Below are 20,597 nucleotides of genomic sequence, written 5' to 3'. Positions count from 1 at the left end.
ATAGAGTGCAAAAACCATACCCTTGGAGCTATTTTGGCCATTTTGGTCATAAACAACTAGAATTGAAAGAGCCAACGCAGTCAAAGCCGTACTGTACGGGTCCGCAAATGATCCCAGGACCGCAAATGATCCCGGACCGCAAATGATCCCCAAATCGGATCGCAAATGATCCCGGACCGGAAATGATACCCGATAGGGACCGCAAATGATCCCGACTAAAAAATTAGGAATGGCAGGGATGGTGGGATGATGTGGATAGGCAACTGGCGTACGTGAATACCACTGTTTTTATTAAAGCCATCTTATAATTATAATGGCTGACAACTTGCTTTTTTTTTCATACTTTCGACTAAATTTTGTCGCTAACTACGATGTTATGAATATCACCACTCAATCATCAAAACACGACTTGGCTTGCATTTCTTTGCAATTCTCAGTAAAATTATGATCAGTGCAACATACGCTACATATCCTCCTTTGTTAAACATTGATATTTCGGTGTTGTAGTTAAATCACATTTTATCAGCCATTAACGCCACTCATCTAAAGTTTTAAACTAAAATCTAACCATGAAGCAACTAGAAGACGCTGTCACCTGAGTAGACGCACAAGCCTACAACGCTTCATCACTCTGTAAAACACCTAGGGTGTAGCACTGAAAATTTGAACAAATTTATTTTCTAATTTTTCCTTGGTCGTATTTGGCTTTAATTCCTCGGAAATGACTACTTGAGTATTCTAAGAAGCCAAAATTCCAAGCTATAGTTATGAAGTTCAGCATCATGACCAAGCATAGCTGTTTGATAGATGTTTGATACTATCGCCACCGGGATTACAAGAATGTTTACAGTCTTTACAAGTATGTGTTTTTCTAAGACTTCTAATTCAATAAATCGTCTTCACGTGACGTGTTTTTATCCTCACCAGGCATAAGAGGCGGTATATTTATATCTGTTTACAATTAGCGTGCTTCGTTTGAAAACAAGAGCATTTTGAATTTCAGGGTTATGGAGGTTGCGTGACACAAGGTTACGATCGAGTTTGTTGAAAAATATATACTTATCTCTTGATTTTGAGCCTTTTTAGAAGTTAAAGCATTAGGGAAAGTGCTTATGTAAATGCTTGTCTGGTTAGTACTGATAATCAGTCGCCTAGAAAGCTAAAGTAAGTTCCAGATGTTTACACTATATTCCGGCCGCCATATTGGTGTACCACGGATGTATACCAACTTGGCGTTTTCTTACTGGGCTCCTTAAATTTCTGGGAAACATTTACGAATTTCTGAAGTTTGGGGAAATGCACAGGCCTAAAACTTGGAGAAGTGTCTTATTTAGTTATCTTCTATAGCGCACATCACGAGTTCTTAGCTTTTTCCACTGGTTGGTTTTCGATTTATTTTTTTTTTTTATTGCGTGACAATGAAAACGATCTGTACCGTTCGAAGAACAAAATAGCAACTGTGGAATATTTTTTTGGAAAATAATAAAACATGTTTGTTAGCTCATAATTTTTGTACATGTTCTCACCTTCCTCTGATATAAATCCATGCCATTCCTTATTTTTTTGATCGGGATCATTTGCGGTCCAATATGGGGATCATTTCCGGTCCGGGATCATTTGCGGTTCAATTTGGGGATCATTTGCGGTCCGGGATCATTTGCGGTCCTGGGATCATTTGCGGACCCGTACAGTACTGCCTTACAAAAACCACTTGATAAAATTATTTTTATCTTCATGGCTAACAAACATACAGACAATGCTGAAGTACGTTCATCCGTTGTTTTGGCCTTTCCTAATAATTAACTCGAGATTTAACGAGGAACTAGGTATTGCGTTGAGAATAACACAACTATTATCCTACCTAGCGACACTTGGCGGTTTGGCGTCAAATTCAAGCTTAGAGCTACAAATTAAAAAGTTCCATATCTTTGATATATTTCAATCTGTTATGATTTCTCGTATTTTGAAATATTTTTTCGTGAATATTCAATACGGTCTCTAGTGAGAAACGTGGCCCGACTTCAATGCCTTTCTGTTAAAACATATGACGTCATGACAGTACAGTTCCCTCCGCCTGCGCCTGTTGCATGCTATTTGGTTAGTGAAAATTTTAGAGGCGCCAGCCATGAACAAAGTAAAGCCAGTTCTTGTTTTGATGACATGACTTTTGTATGTTGGGAAAACAGAGAAAAATCACCATTAATGAAAAAACCCCGGTAAAAAACTGACATTTCTTCATTGCCTCCGTTAATATACTCACGATAACAAATTCAGCGCAATGCGTGACTCAACCTTACGTGACAAGTCACTTTCTTGTGTGAAGAAAGTAGTCTTCATGGCAACCATTATTTGGGTGGTCACGAAATCTCCCAGATTGTGCAATCAGCCAGTCGACTGCGCTGAGAACTGAGGAGAAGAGAGGAGGTTGGTAACAATTATATATCATGAATATAAAATGATAACATGCTCAGACACACTTTTTGTCTTCGCTAATTGCCGTAGACTGCGAGCACTCTTCCTTTTGCTCGAAAATCCGTGGAGAAGAACGCAGCAGAAGTATAAAGCGGTCGTGGGCGTGCGAGTGAAACCGCAAGCCGCAAGTAGCACAGTCTATAATTGCCGTAAATAGACGATTAAAAAAAAAAGAGATAATTATTTTTATACTATATAATGAAACACAAAACAAAAGTAAAGGTTCGCAGGCGCTGGAATCAAACACTAAGAAAAATCAACCAGTTGATATTTTTTGGGAAGAAAACGACCAATTAAATCATGTTCTTTTCTCACGCCAACAGGGCTCTGGGGATGAGAATGGTTCCTAGTACTCCTCGAGTGTCCTTCAGAGCGTCTCCTTGCTGACCCTGCTGAGTCACTTTTCTAAAACAAACAAGATGGCGGTTCCAATTGCGATCGGTGCAGCGGCAGTTGCCGTACTTTTTGCTGGCAGAAGGTTCTTCCAAGGACCTCGATGCACCAGCACCAAAGGCCTGAAAGGCAAAACAGTTGTTATCACTGGCGGAAATACCGGCATCGGTAAAGAAACTGCAGTAGATTTAGCTAAGCGAGGGGCGAGAGTGATTATCGGCTGTCGCAATGTGGAGAAAGGTACAGCAGCACTGAAGGAGATACAAGGGCGAAGTGGAAGCACAGACGTCTTTCTTTTGAAGATAGACCTGGCCTCTTTAGATTCAGTCCGCAAGTTCGCTGACAACATCCTGAACAGTGAACCTCGTCTTGACATCCTGATCAACAACGCTGGTGTGATGGCTTGCGATTATCAGAAGACCGAGGATGGATTTGAAATGCAGTTTGGAACCAACCACCTTGGCCATTTTCTGCTAACGATGCTGCTCCTTGATTTGATTAAAAAATCGGAGCCGAGTCGCATTATCAACGTATCATCGTCAGCTCATGCAATGGGCTCTGGGAAGATAAACTTCGATGACATCCACTGGGAGAAGAATTACAGCGCTTGGCCAGCCTATTTCAACAGCAAGCTAGCAAATGTGCTCTTCACACGAGAGCTGAGCAAACGCCTTGAGGGTAGCCATGTGACGGCCAATTCACTTCATCCGGGTGCGGTCAGTACAGATTTGCAGCGTCACTCCATTTTGTCGAGTACTCTGGTGGCTCCATTCCGCTGGTATTTATTCAAGGATGCAGAACAGGGAGCCCAGACAACTATTTACTGCGCAGTCGCAGAAGAGATGGAAGGTGTAAGCGGCAAATATCTGGCAGATTGTGCCTTTAAAGAGCCATGCAAAGGTGCCCAGGATGATGATGCAGCTAAGAAGTTGTGGGATCTCAGCTTGAAGTTGGTTGGATTACAGAAGTGACACTGTTTGACACATGCAGCCCATCTCACACAGACCTTTGGTACATTAATCTAGATTTTCCTTTTAAGTGAAAAGAAGTCTGTCTCGTACTCTTTAAACAGGTCAGCAAGAAGGATAATTTTTAAAGTCAATTTTGGCCGATGGGAATTATGCCAAGATTATCTTGAAAATAACCTTCATTTTCTAATTACGTACATGTATAGTGGCTAAGTAGAAGTAACGTACTTATCATACATTCTCAAACTCATTAATAGTTCATCAAGTTAAAGCAAAGAAGAGGGCTGCAAAGGGTTTATGTGTGACACGTGATGAGAATGAATACTATGTGTGACGTGTGAAAAGCAACTAAAAGACGTACTTGATTGACTGATTGATAAGTGAATGATTGAAACCATTGTCAGAAGAAGTTGAAAGTATATGTGATACATGAATATTGTGCAAATCAAAAACGTGTCAACACATCGATGTGATTCTGCCAGGTCAGTTGTGTAGTATTGACCAATCACAATAAAGTTCAGGACATGTGAGCAAGTCTCAAAACCCCCAACTTATCACTAGTGCCGTTTGTGGTTTAGTTTTTTCACACCTAATTGGCTCTTCCCATGCTACACAATAAAATTCCATAAATATTTTTAGTGTTTCGGCATTCTAAGGCCCAGTTCAGACGTTGTGCTTCTGCCGTGCCAAACTTAATTACAACTTGGTTCAACTGTAGCACAGCAGGAAAACAACTCTGATTCAGATGTCGTGCCAGAGTCGAACCAAATTCAGGATTTACTGATGCCTCAACAATTTTTGTCAGCAAAACACATTAACATAATTTATGAATTTTGTCTGGCGCATCAGAAGCACGCCATTTGAATCGCTGCAGTGCCAGAGTCATGTAGCACAGCAGAGCTTGTCGAACTAATTGCTTGCCAAACTTAATTCAAAAGTTTAAATTCAGACGCCACAATTCTGCCATGCTTTTGTCAAACTTAATTCCGGAATTTAGCTCGGCATGGCAGAAGTACGACATCTGAACTGCGTCTATTAGTTTCACAGTAAAAATTTCCGCATGATATAGAATCACAAACCCCACTTTACTACCATCAAAGAAAATACTTGTAACTTACAGTAGTTAGAATATCTAATCTAAGTAATTAATTTGCTTAGCTTATAACAAAGATTTTATTCACCATTCTGCACACCATAGTTTTAGTTTTGATTGAGAAGACTTATCAAGCACTCATGACAGTGTTTCATCAACACCCCAAAGTTCATTCAAAATACTCTGCTTTGCATGATACACTGTGACATCAGTGATCCAGTTTTCTGTAGTAGTAGCTAATTAATGTGATTAGTATACTGTGCAGTTTGAAGCTTGTCCAAATAATATATAAATAATAGTCTTCACTAATTTTATAAAATAAAATTAAAGGGGACTATTGCTGATGTTGTAATGGATATTTGGCTTCCTTGTTTCTTACATTTTACTCTTAGCAAACTTTTAAACTTGTAGATTGAAGAAATGTCTTGTTTTCCTCTCTGCTAGAAATACTGCCATGATTCAATTTATTTACTTTAGTACCTCAAGGGAGGGCACTTATTCGAGACAGGGTACTTATTTGAGACGGAGCACTTATTTCTCTTTTGAGACACAACCGAATGTTCAAAGCAAAATTTTAATACAGTGTTTGTTAAAAAAGGAACAATAACTGAGACTGTAACAGTAACAAATACACTGTGGATGTTCAGTTAACATGAGGGAATTTTAATCTATTTTGATGCCAGTAGCTTTGACAGTGCCATTTTCAGTAAAAGTTTTCTGGTGAAGCATCTTCAACGTCCGGACATAGTTGAGATACTCATATGAAGACCACTGGTTTTGTAATATGGCATTATGTATGTGAGCAATTAAGGAAGATGAACCTCCATTGATACATACTGTCAGTGCTGTAATATTATAATACTAGAATAGGGGCGTTTATTAGAATGGGGTGCTTATTGGAATAGGAACGCTTATTAAAAAAACCAATTTGAAGAGGGGCGCTTATTCAAAAGTGGGAGGTTATTGGAAGGAGGGTGCTAAATCGAATCATTATAGTACCCTAAAATATATTTTTGTTATAGCCCATAGGCTGACAACAATTTTTTGTAGGATAGGGGTGTCCACTATTGGATGGGATTTTGGAATTTAAAAGAGATACTTGGGTTTATAATAATATTGGAAGGGACATTTTATGTCAAATACTTTACCCACATTCAAGAATGTAGCCTGAGAAAGCAGCTGTCCTTTGCACCCGCCCCAAGTGGAGTTTCGCAAAACACCACTCCGGATAGGGAGCAAAGAAGGACAGCTGTTTTTGCAGGCCATCAAGAATACTACATGGGAAAAGAAAACAAACAAACAGAAAGGAATACTCAGTGCCTATACAACTTTCCTCTTAGTGATGATTGTTAAGTGAACATCACATGTCCTTGAACAAACCCAAATGACAGGGATGGTGCAGCCTATTTTGAATTGGGACAAGGGGGGGGGGGGGGGTTACAAGTGAGTGCCAGAGGTGCTAACTTGTACAGGGTCTGGAGATATTTGTAAAATTATCATTATTTTTATGTATTTTTTGCTTGAAATTGGGGGGGGGGGGGGCTAGAGCCAGCCCAACCCCCCCCTGCCCCAGCTCCATTGTCCCTGAATGACATCAAATAGAAAACATGTTAAAACATATTACCAGAAAAAGTAATGTGAACATAATTAACTATAAGCCAGTGGCTTATATTACTTAGAAGGGTTGGGGGAGGGGTTAGGAGGCAGGGCTTTGATTTTTACCAGAGAATTTATTTTTACTGTAATTGGCTTGTAAAACTTCACAAAGGTAAAGGGAGGTCATTTTTATATGTACAAAAGGGACTTGCTGTTACAGTGTAAGTACAAAGAGTTAGTGTAAGTTTCCATCAGTTGAATCTGTACCATTGTCACATTTGTGGGTTTTCCATCTTTTCACTAGCTTTGATGCAAAAATCTAAATTTTAATTTCACTGCTATTGAAGAGACTGAAAATCTTTTCGACACGTAGCACTGATTACAGCAATTTCCATGCTGATTACCTTACATTTCCTGAAATAGTAACACAATCTCCAAGCAAATTAATGTCACTTAGATAGACTGCCTGCGTTGGGTATTGCCACAAATTAAAATTCTTTTTAATCCAAATAAATAAAAGATACTATATGACTACCATAACAGGAACTGGGGAAAAATATTTTGAGGGAAGGCAAAAAACATTAGGGAAGCCATATCCCCCACCCCTACCCATGTCAGTTCCTTGCTATTATGTTTGCGTGATGTTTTTTGGACTGCGTCCCCAAAGAGCCTTTGGTTGTTTACATTTTTAGAATGCCGCCTGACCCACCCAAACAATCGATCAACATGGCGGTTCCACTAGCAGTAGGTGCAGCAGCAATTGCAGTACTTTATGCAGGGAAAAGATACTTCCAAGGACCTAAATGCCACAGCACCAAACGCCTTGAAGGCAAAACAGCTGTCATCACAGGCGGCAATACCGGCATCGGCAAAGAAACTGCAGTGGATTTGGCGAAGCGGGGGGCGAAAGTAATAGTTGGCTGTCGCAACCTGGAGAAAGGCAAAGCAGCACTAAAGGAGATACAAGAGCGAAGTGGAAGCACAAACGTCTTCCTCGAGAAGTTAGACCTGGCCTCTTTAGATTCAGTCCGCACGTTCGCTGACAGCATCTTGAAAAGCGAGTCTCGACTTGATATCCTGATCAACAACGCTGGAGTGATGATGTGCCCGTATCAGAAGACCAAGGATGGATTTGAAATGCAGTTTGGAACCAACCACCTTGGCCATTTTCTGCTAACGATGCTGCTCCTCGATCCGATTAAAAAATCGGCGCCGAGTCGCATCGTTAACGTCTCCTCCATAGGCCACTCCCTGGGAACTGGCAAGATACACTTCGATGACATCAACTTTGAGAAGGATTACAGCCCTTATGAAGCTTATTTCCACAGTAAGCTCGCTAATGTGCTCTTCACTCGAGAGCTGAGCAAACGCCTTGAGGGTTGCCACGTGACGGCCAATTCACTTCACCCAGGGGCAGTCAAGACCGATTTGGAGCGCCACTTCTCTTACCTTCAGATCCTAATGGTCCCAGTCCGCTGGTACACGTACAAGAGCGCCGAGCAAGGAGCACAGACGTCTATTTACTGTGCAGTCTCAGAAGAGATGGAAGGTGTTAGTGGCAAATATCTGGCAGATTGTGCCATTAAAGAGCCCTCCAAAGGCGCCCAGGATGATGATGCAGCCAGGAAGTTGTGGGATCTTAGCTTGAAGCTGGTTGGATTAGAGAAATGAAAGTGGTCAGTGAGAATAATAAGACCATCTCCTCACAAAACTTGGACGGTACCGTAGAAGTTTCCATTTTGTACGGAAAGAAGTTCTTTCTTTCTAATAGTCGCTAGACTAGTTTTCCTTCGTTGGAAAAGTGTGGGATCTTAGCTAGCTACCTGTAGAAGTAGGTTGGACTAGAGTGGAAGAACTGCGAGTGGGTATCTTAGAAGTAAGTTGTCATTTTATGTGGAAATATTAAATTCAACTCATCCAATACTCAGTCGCTAATGTTTCCATCATTAGAAAAAAGTAGAACTTGAGGCCAAATAGTAAAAATAATAATTGTTATTATTTATTTTTTCTAGCTATCTTTCCTTTTTTCACATACATAGTAATTGGTCACCCCTTAGGGAAGAGAAAGCAGTGTCGGATCTAGGGAAGGGGGATGGGGAACCTAGCTCCCCTTATTTTGGGTAGAAAAAATCGCGAAGGAAGAAAAGCTGGTGGGGCAAGCAAAAAAAAAAAGTGATAACAGGCCCCCCTTAGCACAAAGTCTAGATACCGGGTCCTCCCTTAGCTCAAGGTCTGGATCCGCTATTGGAAAGTGACCCTTTTGTATGTCAGAGAAAGTAACCCTTATGAATTCATTCATCAGAGAAATATTATAGTGGCACACTGCACCCCTTTTCTAATTAATTTTGGATTATGCAACTCCTAAAAATGCTTATTATAGATGAATCAGTTGTTAAGTACTTAAGTTTCACAATCTCTTCCTTTTCATGTACTTCCAGGGGCAGGGGCTACCTGTACAGTCCAGTAAGGAGTAACCACCCTCCCCCTGGGGTCTGGTCACAAGTAACCTTTAATAATTTGCATGCTTAAGTGAACTAATAAAACCATCTTAGACTCACTTGTTAATGTTTTGGGTGTTATATATTTGGGTTTTGATATATTCTCAGTTTAATTGCACAGAGCTTTAGTTATGTTCAGTTTCCAAATAGTTCAACAAAGGTACTCTGCTTTGTGTCAATACTACTTTTGACTCTCATTTTGGCATTTTGAAAAATGATGAAACAGTGTGTCCCATGTTTTATGTAACAGTGATAGGTCAAAGAACAAAATGATATGTTTGATTTTGACAGGTTAAGTTCAGTGTTGAAGATAATTCATACATAAAATAGCATAACATTGAGTATAGATATACAAATAGCAGAGCATACCATTGAATTACTGCATCCGAGCTTAAATAACATAACATAGTGTATATAATAATAGTATTAGATAGCATAGTAGCAATTAGTATATAAAAGTGTTGTAACTGTAGTTATGTATGGAGGGAATTTGAATGTCAGACTGAGACTTACCTGTAAATAAATAGTACAACAACTGTTATTTATTCACCATAGTGAAATAGCATGTATGATACAGTAACTTGCTCTCTTTTCATTGGTTTTATCAAATAAAATTGAAGAGACATCAACTTTTTTGTATCTTTCTTATATCTTAGCAAGGATTCATAAGTTCCTTTGATGCACCATGTTCCAGGTGAGGTTGCAGGATCATTGATGCCCATCTGGATCATCCAAAAGGAATGCACTCAGTAAATTCCACACCATGACTAGATTCTCAGATGGTCAAGGTCACTGGAAGCCAGTTAGAGAGACCCCATGGCCACGAGCAACCTTTAGGACTGTTTGAGTATCAGGCTACTCCATGAGGTGTTCCTCTCCAAACTTTAATAGTTACCAAAGGAAATGTTTGCATGTGGGAGGGGGGGAAACTCCAGTTAAGGATGCGCATCGAAAAATTTGAATTAAATCCCTAAGAGACCAATCTGGGCATGTTTTGAGCTTTATTTGACCCCTAAAAGACACCACTGAACGCAGAATAGGCTCAATTACCAGCTGCTGTTCTGGAAAGGAGCCCACGCTAGTAGGCCTGACGCAAGAGATTGGCAGAAACCGAGCCTAAAAATGGAATCAAAGGAAACTATGAAGAAGTCATGGATACATTGCCTGCATGTATTTATTTGATCTATAATTAGTTTATAGTTGATAATTTTTCAAATGACTTTTTGAAAGCCTTTTTGAAAGCTCAAGTAGTACATGTGCAGTGTAACTAGGCAAGTAAACAAAAATCAAATTACAGGCTGTTTATTCAGACTGCTTTATAAATTTGAAAATGGAATATATTAATTAATTTTGAGTGGCATTGGAAAAAAATTATTTTTACATTAACCTGTACATGTAAAGTCAATTGACTTCTACAGTCTGTTGCACAAGAAAGCCATTAAATGAAAGTTCACCATAATCACCAGTCCCAAATTAACACCCAGTCAGAGTTGTTGGTCATAATCTGTATAATATTAGTGAGTCAGCAGTGCATTTTGGGTCAAGGTAATTTGGTTATGGTGATTCTTCAGTTAACATTCAAGTGTTGCATTATGAAAAGGCTGTATTGCAATTATGCAGAAAGTATGTCACATGGTTTCGACATTCATAATTTTTTAAGACAATCAGCTTGAGAATGTAAAGAATATTTTGCACAATTTTACTTTAGTGGGACACAGATCCACTGTAACTGGCTAGGCTGTAGTGGTGTCCCTGCCTTATCATAAAAATTTTATGTATATAAGGAATTTAATTAGTCAGGCAAAGTTGAATAAATAAATAAAAGATAATGCAAACATGAACAATTTGATTTTAGCTGGCTAGTAAATGGGAAAAGAGAGGAAAGTATTTCTGCAAATATTATAAGAATAATTTCAAATAGTTTTCAGCATCCCTCCCAGAAAGGGCTACTTGAAAAAGCTTGGCTGAAAATGATACTCTGCCATGAAATCCCCTGTTGCATCTTGTACCAAAAAAGTTCAATTTTGTTTTTGAATTTGAACCCAAAGTGAAGGGGATGTTTTTATTTACAGTTATATAAGTTTCCTCCATGTAACTATGCCCAGGGGAAGGGAGAACGAGCCTAACTAAGTTTTACACAAGGAGGCTCTGCCCCAAGGTCATTATACTTGCCCTTTTGTATAGTGCTTTTTTCCAGAAAAGTTTACCCTTTCATATACATGTAGCTTTAAACTTGAAAACCCGTTCACATATCTACAGTAGACCCATTACTTATCTATTTGTAGGTAAATTAGCAATGTTTGTTTAAAATTCCTGCCTTTTTGTCATACCTCCTGCCTGATAAAAAGTGCACCTTGAGTCAACTGTAGGGAGTCCCCTCAGCTTGATGTAATACAAAACAAAAAGGGTATTGCAGATTGTGATGTAGACAATAAAAAACAATAGTTTCTTTCTTGGAAACAGAAATCACACTATTTTACTCCTATCTTGGCAATTGTTTGTTTTCATTTCACTAGCAATGCTTAAATATTCAAAACGATTGTCGACAGGTACAATTAATATCTATCTCAAGTTTTGATTCCAGTTGTTTACGTTCAGTCAAACCCGTATATAATGGTCGCCATTGGGAAATGGCCAGGTGACCGTTATATACAGAGTGACCGCTGTACACAGGTTTGCCTTAAACTCCCCTGGAAGTCATCAAATAGCATTTTTATGTGCAAATAATCACTCAATTTATGCTTTATTGACAATAACGATTAACAGCAACGCAATAAACACGATAAAAAAAATGCCCATAAAATGTCCATGGTGTACTTTAAGGGAGGTGTAGTATACTTTGATCTAAGTCTCCTGTGAGTGGCTGCATCAAAAGCTGATAGAAGAGAAATTTGATGCCGAGCGTTGTCTTTGTCTTTAAAACAGTAGCCTAATACAGTGTAAAACCGCGGCTGTTAACTTGATAAGTAGAGTACAGTGTTATAATCAGGGAATTAGGTTGAAGCCAGTGTGGTACAGTTGTGTTGTTACAGTTACAATAACTATTGTTTGAAAGCGATGGCACTTAAATGTGACCTGCCTTAAGCATGTGTCGGATGTAGGCGATGACCTGTATTAGTAGTTGTGTTTTGTACTAATATTTGTACTTTTGTGAGACCCCTGCCTTGGTGGCTGCTATTCAATGAGCTGATGAATAAAGCTTGTCATTATTTGTTAATTGTAACTGAATTCAGTTACTGTTATATACAAGTAAAAGATAATGAAATTGTGGATTCAGGAAGTCTAAAGGGTGACTGTGTACATTATATAAGGTGGCGGCTATATGCAGGTCAACTTAACAGTAAATATAACGGACAATTTTGGGGAAATTGTTCAGTGACTGTTATACACAGGGTGACTGCTATATACAGGACCGTTATATACAGGTTTGACTGTATCTCGTTTCTAGAACAAAAAGTAAGATTATACATACATCACCAGCCACTATGCCTGTTTGACATGGCTCGTGTTTGACATGATTGGACAGTTAATCTCTCTCGCAGAAAGTAGATCTACACAGTCTCTTGGATGCTAAATTGTCTATCCATCAATCAAATTTTAGAGCATATTTATTCAGTCGTCGATACTGACTTGTATACCATTCATGAAGAAATGCTCACTCTGATCGAACTGCATAGAATACAGAAGAAATGTAGTGTGAGGAACAACAAAATTAAAAGATTAAGCAATTTGAATTTTTTTTGCTTGAAGTAAGCTTATTTTAAAATACAAAACAATTGAATCACAGGTTTCGAATTTAAGATACGAGCACCGCTACAATTTCAATGTGTATATAAAATAAATACAATACAGAAACAGGCAACCTCAGGCTTACCTTGGACTCTAGAAGGAGAGAAAGCGAGAGGAAAACCAACAAATTCTCTAGCCAAGAAAAAAGCTATGAGCCAGGTCTGGTAAACACGATTTCTTTGACCTCGCCGGCCGCGCAGTTGTGAACAATACATGATCACAGTCATAAATACCTCTCTCAGCTTTCATCTACGTGTGAGCAAAAGCCCTAGGCAAAATACTACATATTTACAAAAGCGAAACACAAGAACCAAATTCAAAATGGCCGCGCTCAACTTTGAAGGTCTTCGAGAAACTTGTACCCAGGCTCTCCATGGTATCGGCCGAAAGTTTACATCTGAGTGAGTCCAGGGGTCCAGGGGCGGGGGAGAACACTCTGCGACGCCTGGCACTTTTTGTGTATCTGAATCATCCAACAAAAAATGACATCACATCCGGTAAAAAAGAGCGCTGAGCGGCAAAATCAAATTTGAACATGGCATAATCGTTCTCTCAGTAAGTAAAATGGTAATATTTTGCAATCGGCCGGATATTTTTCACGTTTTATTTGGCCACGATAAACAAAATTTTGTCTTCTTCCTCGTCATATCAGTTTGTTTGAAGGACAGGGTAATTATTTATTCAAAAACACGCTGTTTTGAAGGCGTGTTTTTTACGAAATGTCGCCATTTCTTCCTCGCTGAATTCCACAGGAGTCATTGTTTGTGTGGAAATAATGAATTCTAGGTAAGTTGCACTCAATTCAAATATCCTATTCTCTTAGGTAGACATCACACTAAGAAAAATGCACAATGACAGGTTTCTAGACATGGGGGAACCTTATTAACAGAAGCGCCTTTTTTAAAATTTACTGTTGCCAAACACTCGACAGTACTTGAGTGCTTTTAATCGTATCACTGCAAGAATAGACCCACACACATAACGCGCTTTGCAGAACTTTCTTGCCGATCGACACTAACACAAACTCGTGTGTTTGCTCATGACTCAAACTGATGCCATAAAATATGTTACCATTGGTTAAGAACCTTAAACAAGATATGTTTTCCCTAAGCAATCCCTTAATTGATAAACGCTTCGTTACAGGCAGGCCGTGAACCCCTTAAAAAAAGTAAGAGGATTAGTTTTAACGGCGATTAAGTAATTTGGACATGTCGTGGTTTTTTCTCATTTATAATCAAATTTATTTTTCCGTTTCAACAGTGTTAGACGTCAGCAGCGCTAAGTTCCAATACCCCCCCCCCCCCCACTGAGGTCAAGCATGCACCTTTAATTTCTTCAAACCCTCTCATTTGCCCTGTTTGCAGACCAAGTTCCTCATCTATTAATCCCTGTCATATTGGCAACCCATTTTGAAAGGTTGCTAAAAAATCGTGCATTATATTTCAGTGTGCTTTCTCTTTGTAATCTTACATCAAGATATTTCAATCCCTAAGGAAATGAGAGAACACTAGCAATACTGACAATTTTCAGTAATTCATCACTTTCAATATGCCATCTAAACAAATTGTTCGTAAACAGTAGTGAAATTTCATGCCCCTACACCTAGCCATAAAAGGAAGTCTGGGAACAGGCAATAGCAACAGTGACACTGACAGGCTGGTGAATTTTACAAGCTAATGAACTCATGTCTAACAATGATGAGTGATGATGAAGCATGGTGTGGTGAAACTGAAGAATCAGACTGTGAGTGACAGTGATAGAGTCAGTGTCGTGAGAGTGATGCTAGTGTCTGTGAACTTGGACCAGATCAGCAAAGAAAAGGTTTTGTACTAGAAATTGACGGAGAGCAACAAGTTTGTGCTAAAAAACTGAAGAAGCTGGCTCAGACCAGTCTTAAAGCCAGCATCTACTTACAGTACTTGTCAAGAGTTCCTGACTTGTGTATGTGGGAAGGCTCTCTGTAATGACCTATATGGGGAGGCTCAGCTCGCGATGAGTACCTTTTTCAGGCTTCAGGTATAAAATTAATGATAGGGATTTCACAAGTTGAGGTGTATGAAAGGGTAGGAAAATCTGTCATTTAGGGATTCCATTCTTCTGGTTCTAAAATGTTGTTGAAAAGCTTTCATTTACTCTCCTCAGCCAGAATGAAGAGATTCTGTAATATTATTTATTAACTTCTTTCCAAGGGAATAGAAAAGGGATGCAGTATTCTTAAATAAGTTTGTTAAAAGGGTACATTTACCCTTTTGCAATGTAAGGTTGACAAAAGAGGTGCCATTTCTATCAAAATGGTACAAATGTATACAAAAGGGTAAGGGGTAATGGACCTTGAGATAAGGCCTTTCCATTTAAAACTTTGTAGAATACTCCTCCCCCCCCCCCCCCCTTCCAGCTTGTGAAACAAAGATGTTCAAATTATTGTTTTGTGAAAAAAGGCAATTATTAAAAAACAAAACAGTGCCAAGAGATTAAGTGATTGTCAATGCAAGTTTCCATTTGTATTTTGAATTAAAATGGGTATAACATGGTCCTCAAGTATACTATGCAGCTTCACAGAGAGGCCCAAACTGATGATGAAAACATATGTTTTAACACTTAAAATTCTATTTTTGCCTCTTCCCTTGTACCTTGTGATCTTTGTAGGGAAATTCTGAAAAGGTCCCCACCCCCCCACCCCCCCAAAAAACTTCAAATTTTATATACAAATCACTTTTTTTATCTTGAAAATGGTCTCAGAGACAACAAAACATTTTTATGGCTAACTTAACTACTTATTAGGAAAATAAAAATGTTCAAGGAAAAAATGAACAGGAAGAAACAACAACAAATTAACTATTTTTTTTCAGAAGAGCTACTACTTGTATATTTTTTTAACTTACATGTAGGTCAACATAATTTGTTTTCACAATTTACCACAAAAGAAAGCACCACAGAAAGGAGAACTATAGTTGTGGCATCTGAGCTACATTTTTAAATGGAAATATTTCCCATAAAAAATTTCCAAATTATATTCTTACCAGTACAACAACATACCAACTATATTTTGCAGAGAAGTATACTTAATTAATAAAATTGATGAAGTGAAATTTTCTATTTAATTTTTGTACACCTGATCTTACAGAGTGCAACCTTTGGTTTAACTGGTTCACTTTACCGTTAAGGAATAATTAAATAAATCACACCAGAGTGGTTTTGTATCTTTATTTTAATTCTCATTATCAGTAGAGAAATCACACTTGTACACTGGTCCACTGATCAATACTCTTACATGTATGTTAAACATGGGAAAGAAGGTTGCATCATCTAAATCATAACATTGTATGCGTGTGTGGGGTGTATATGCCAGGAGGTAACCACCTAAGAAAAGACAAACATAAATTATGTCATTGTTTCAATGACTCACCCTAAGTGGGTATTATGCTCATTACCACCTTAATAAACAAGATATATTAAAGTATAATTTTTACCTCCACTTTAAACTTTTCAAACCTACAGTTTGTTTTCACTTTCAGAGAGGTTCTTAAATTCACAAGCACACCACCCACCCTCCTCAGCCCCGATTCCTACTCTCCCATAGCCAGGATCCCATTTCAACCCTCCAATAAATCAGTAATTTTTTTTCTAATTTTGGTCTGACTTAGATTCATCTCCACTCAGCCATGAAAGCAATGGTGGTAGATTTCTGTATATTTGTTGGTCTAGTTCACTATTGTTCTCAGATTCCCACCTCCCTTTTGACAGAATTAAATTCTGTTAAAAAATAAACTACAGTAGTTTAATCAAATTAATGCAGAGGCAAACATTGAACCAGAAACTTACTATAATTTTGGTATGAACGATACCAAAGTATAACTTACATAATTAATATCACATCTTTTCTATTGTAATTTAAGACAGTGCAACTACTAATAGATTGACCCCAAAACCCTAAAAACATGACTTTAGAAACACAGGTAAGTGAGAATATTGCCAGTTTTGCTTTTGCCACCAAGCACTCTGCTTTTAAAAAAAAAATACATGGAAGATAATGACAAAGCAATAACAAAACCAGCCAACCAACCTCTGGCAATTCAATAAACACACCAAATTCCCCTCCAAAATTCTCTTCAACACCTTACAGTACATGTAAATGTCAGCAGCATAAATTCAACTCAATGATTTGGCATGCTACTATCATCAAATGTTTACCCCTTGATTCAGAATTTTTAGGAGTATTAAATAGAATTCCGCTATAGATTACAAATGCTGTTTACCGTAACAAATATTTGCATTAATTCTGGAGATATTTAAGTTTAAAATGTGTAAAATATATGCAAATGAGAGGACTGATGATATCATACACCAAACCCAATATTACATCAAGTGCAGACCATATATACAGCAGAGATCATTGAAACTTGGTAGCCTTATAGTTCTACAGGCAACACACTAATATGGCTATAAAAATATGTTCCCAATTGGCAACTCAATCTTTTCCAGTCCCCTCTAACCCAATTTCAATAATGCAGTGATTTTCAGCTTGAAAAACATTAATCAAGGCCATGAGGTGGCCAGAAAAGCCTAGAATATCAGGGAAGGTCTGAAATGCAGTCTGTTGCCATGGTAACAAAACTGTTAAGCTCATATTATGTAGCACATCTGCAAATTGCATTGTAATAGCACTGTCCCCACTGGAGCCCATGGTTCAGTAGTTTACTTGGACAATAAATTTCATAACTTTCCTGGGGGACTGGATGATCTAACTGGTATGTGGGAGACTCCCAGAATATTTGCAAGAATGTATGACTGTCTCTTCACAGGTATTCATTAATAAATAAATAAATAGATAAATAAATAGATGAATAAATAAATAGACACTAACACTACTAACATGATTGAGTTTGGAAAATATATAATTATATTTTTAGTCTATGATATTTTGAAAAATTCCCCTCTCCCATCTAACATGCTGATCTTCTTTAATTTGGTACTTGAAATTGATAAGAAGGATGCTACACCTTGGCAACTCGTTGGCCAGTATATGTTGCACAGTCTTCACATCAGATAATGGGTCTGTACATATTATTTATGTATTTATTAAACACAGATCCCATCCCTATGGAAATTCCAATTTTTATTAATACTTTTCTTTAAAAAGTTTGGCTTTTGAGACCCTCCCCATCCCTGGAATTTCCAATAATCTCCTTGGGGTGGGTATGGACATTTTCTAGAACCACACAATAAAACAAATAAACAAACTTTAAGATAAAATGTTGAAGTATAAGTCAGTGGGACATATATACATTGATCAACTTATAAAGACATGATTGATCATTGCAACGTACTATACACAACTTAAACAAAGGTGAAATTATAGCCTGAAAAAAAAATTAGGTGTGAACTGGATTCTAACCCATGACCTCTGTGATACTGGTACGATAACTTAATTAATTAAAGTTCTATGCTACAACATACCAAACTGCTAATTTATTATGAAGTGACACAGCTAAAGGAGAAATCAACTTTTTTGTGAATTCTAAGATCAATATGAGTCTTCTAAATTTAAGATTATTATACCTAACAAAAGACATACAGTAGGGCACTGCACTGTGTGCTCTCTCTACACACTCTTCCAGGCAGGATAGTAATACATATACATGTACTTTTTTTTTGTTTGGAATATACTGTTACTGCATGGTCATACAAGAGGTACTAGTTGCTGCTGAGTAGTCTTAAAATAAGTGAACTAAGTGTGACAAAATATAATGTATATTAAATCTGCACCAGTTCAGTACAATTTAATACCAAATTTTAATCAGCCGCAAAAAAAATTGTTAGCACCTGATATTACATGTACTTTATGAAGGCTTCTGGAGGGGTTATACTTTTATAAAGTACCTGGCAGCAAGTACTATTTTGATTTACTAAAGCAAGACTGTAGTAACTGCTAAGAAAATGTGTTTTGTACATCCCAGAAAAATTGGGTGGAGGTCAGTGCAGCCCTCTTCACAAAAGTTAAACTCTTAACCTATTTATGACCAAAATCTGTGATTTTCCCTACCCCATTTATGACTGCTGTGACTGGTACAGTTGCCCTAAACATAAGTTTTGAAGGACTTTTGTTGATGGTCTTATCAATAATGATGAAAATTGAGGTAGCTTATTCTAAAAAACATAACAAATCAAAGACTAGAGGGCAAATGCCTTACCCTAGAGTATTTATGACCAAAACAACTGAATAACCATACCCTTTGGGGCTGCACAGCTCTATATAGCACATAGAGGAGAGTCCCACCCCCCCCCCCCCTACCACTGGAGCAGGAATCAAAATATTATTGCCTTGATGACATAATAAAGATAAAATCTCAAAATAATCAAGAGTTACATATATGCATGGCACTTCACTAACAAAATGATGCCTGTTGCTTGCTGTAAATTGTATATAAACTACTCCTACAATGTGCCAGAATTCTGTTAATCTGGTCACCAACAGGTCACAAAAATCTGACTGTATAATTAATAAATAAGAAAATGACCAACTGAGCTTTTGTTTGAGCCAGAATAGAGTGGCCATAATAACTAGGTGGCTGTGTTAATGGGGGTGGCCGTATGGTGAGGTACATTCCACAGTAGTGACAAAGATGACAGTCTCAAACACCAGTACCCATAAAGATTTTGGACAGTATATTTTGCATAATCAGTTGGAAGAGGAAGAGGGAAAATGGAATAGCTCTTGTGTACCAGAGACAACCCTTTCCCTGAGTTACCCTGGCGGAGCTAACTTTTCACTTATTTCTTTGCAAAATTCAACCAACCGTTTACACGAGGATGACGAACCAGACTTGGGGGCGAGACAATTCAGGTGGGCAAGTTGACTCGCCTTGGCAGCTAAAGTAACCAACAACTTTTCTTTGAGTATACATAAACACTTTGGCTCACCTAACTGGAACAACTCTCGGCATGGCGAGTATCACGTAATGCCTAGATTTAAGATTCAAAGCAGCAATTTGTATCAAAGAAGAGAAAATTAACTCAGCAAAACCCACTGTGATCAAATGAGTGAGGGAAACTTAAACAAAAAGGGATAGTTGCACATTTGATTATTCAATAACAGTTATGAATAATCATGCAAGGTCAACTTTTACTCGGCCTACAGGGGCTACATTTTCTCATACAAACACTTGATAAAGTTGCCTCAGGGGGAGGGTTATCCCGGGTACCCGAGACCATACAAATGGGACCTGTGTTGCCTCAAAGAACACCCCCACGATTTTCAAAGGGGAAGGTCCATAAACAGGACCTTAACTTAGGTCAGCTTCAATGGCAGATTCCCTCTGATGGCTTGGATTTGAATAATTGATTTAATTACTTTTAAAGAGGACTAGAACTTAAAAATCTTGCTCGAATTTCGATCCAGCGAGGCATAAGCTTCCATGCCGTGAATCAAGTTTTTACTGGGCGTTTTAAAAGCACTCACCCAAGAGAAAGAGACTGATGATCCCAAACTACCGATACATATGTACTGTATCTTACTGAAAACAACAATCTTCAACGAGAGATGTAGGAATGTGGGATACTGACCTTCAGCATGCGATCCAGCTTGTCTCTTCTACCAATACACGTGAGCCAAGAGCAACAAAAGCTCTGGTGACAGCGACTTTCGGAGCTAAACGGCTTCTGTTAATTATGTTCCCGTAGTACACAGTGCAAACTATGGCCAGCAATACTTCATCCAGGTTGTTGTTGACATTATAGGCTATTTCACTTATTGTTATCACTAAATCACGAACAACAAGAACCAAAAGT

General features: G+C 38.2%; 2 long non-coding RNA genes and 2 pseudogenes across 2 annotated transcripts; 2 read left to right on the top strand and 2 right to left on the bottom strand.

Moving 5' to 3' along the window:
- Positions 1–2,848: 2,848 nt before the first annotated feature.
- On the top strand, positions 2,849–5,265 carry LOC110049048 (retinol dehydrogenase 13 pseudogene; annotated as a pseudogene).
- A 1,929-nt stretch (positions 5,266–7,194) lies between these two features.
- LOC149113842 (retinol dehydrogenase 11 pseudogene) lies at positions 7,195–9,649 on the top strand (annotated as a pseudogene).
- A 2,081-nt stretch (positions 9,650–11,730) lies between these two features.
- On the bottom strand, positions 11,731–14,108 carry LOC110049060 (uncharacterized). The gene is made up of 2 exons (XR_002296708.2): positions 12,895–14,108; positions 11,731–12,689 (listed from the first exon to the last, which is right to left on the bottom strand). It is a non-coding gene; the product is annotated as an uncharacterized LOC110049060 (long non-coding RNA).
- A 1,891-nt stretch (positions 14,109–15,999) lies between these two features.
- Positions 16,000–19,088, bottom strand: LOC149113841 (uncharacterized). The gene is made up of 2 exons (XR_016206354.1): positions 16,873–19,088; positions 16,000–16,169 (listed from the first exon to the last, which is right to left on the bottom strand). It is a non-coding gene; the product is annotated as an uncharacterized LOC149113841 (long non-coding RNA).
- Positions 19,089–20,597: the final 1,509 nt, after the last annotated feature.

This window comes from Orbicella faveolata, unplaced genomic scaffold (genome assembly GCF_042242905.1).
Source record: "Orbicella faveolata isolate gen_17 unplaced genomic scaffold, um_ofav_v1 contig_14, whole genome shotgun sequence".
In the NCBI taxonomy this organism is placed as follows: Eukaryota; Metazoa; Cnidaria; class Anthozoa; order Scleractinia; family Merulinidae; genus Orbicella; species Orbicella faveolata.
The sequence above is the reverse complement of the archived record's forward strand: the minus strand, read 5'-3'. Positions and strand labels throughout refer to the sequence as shown.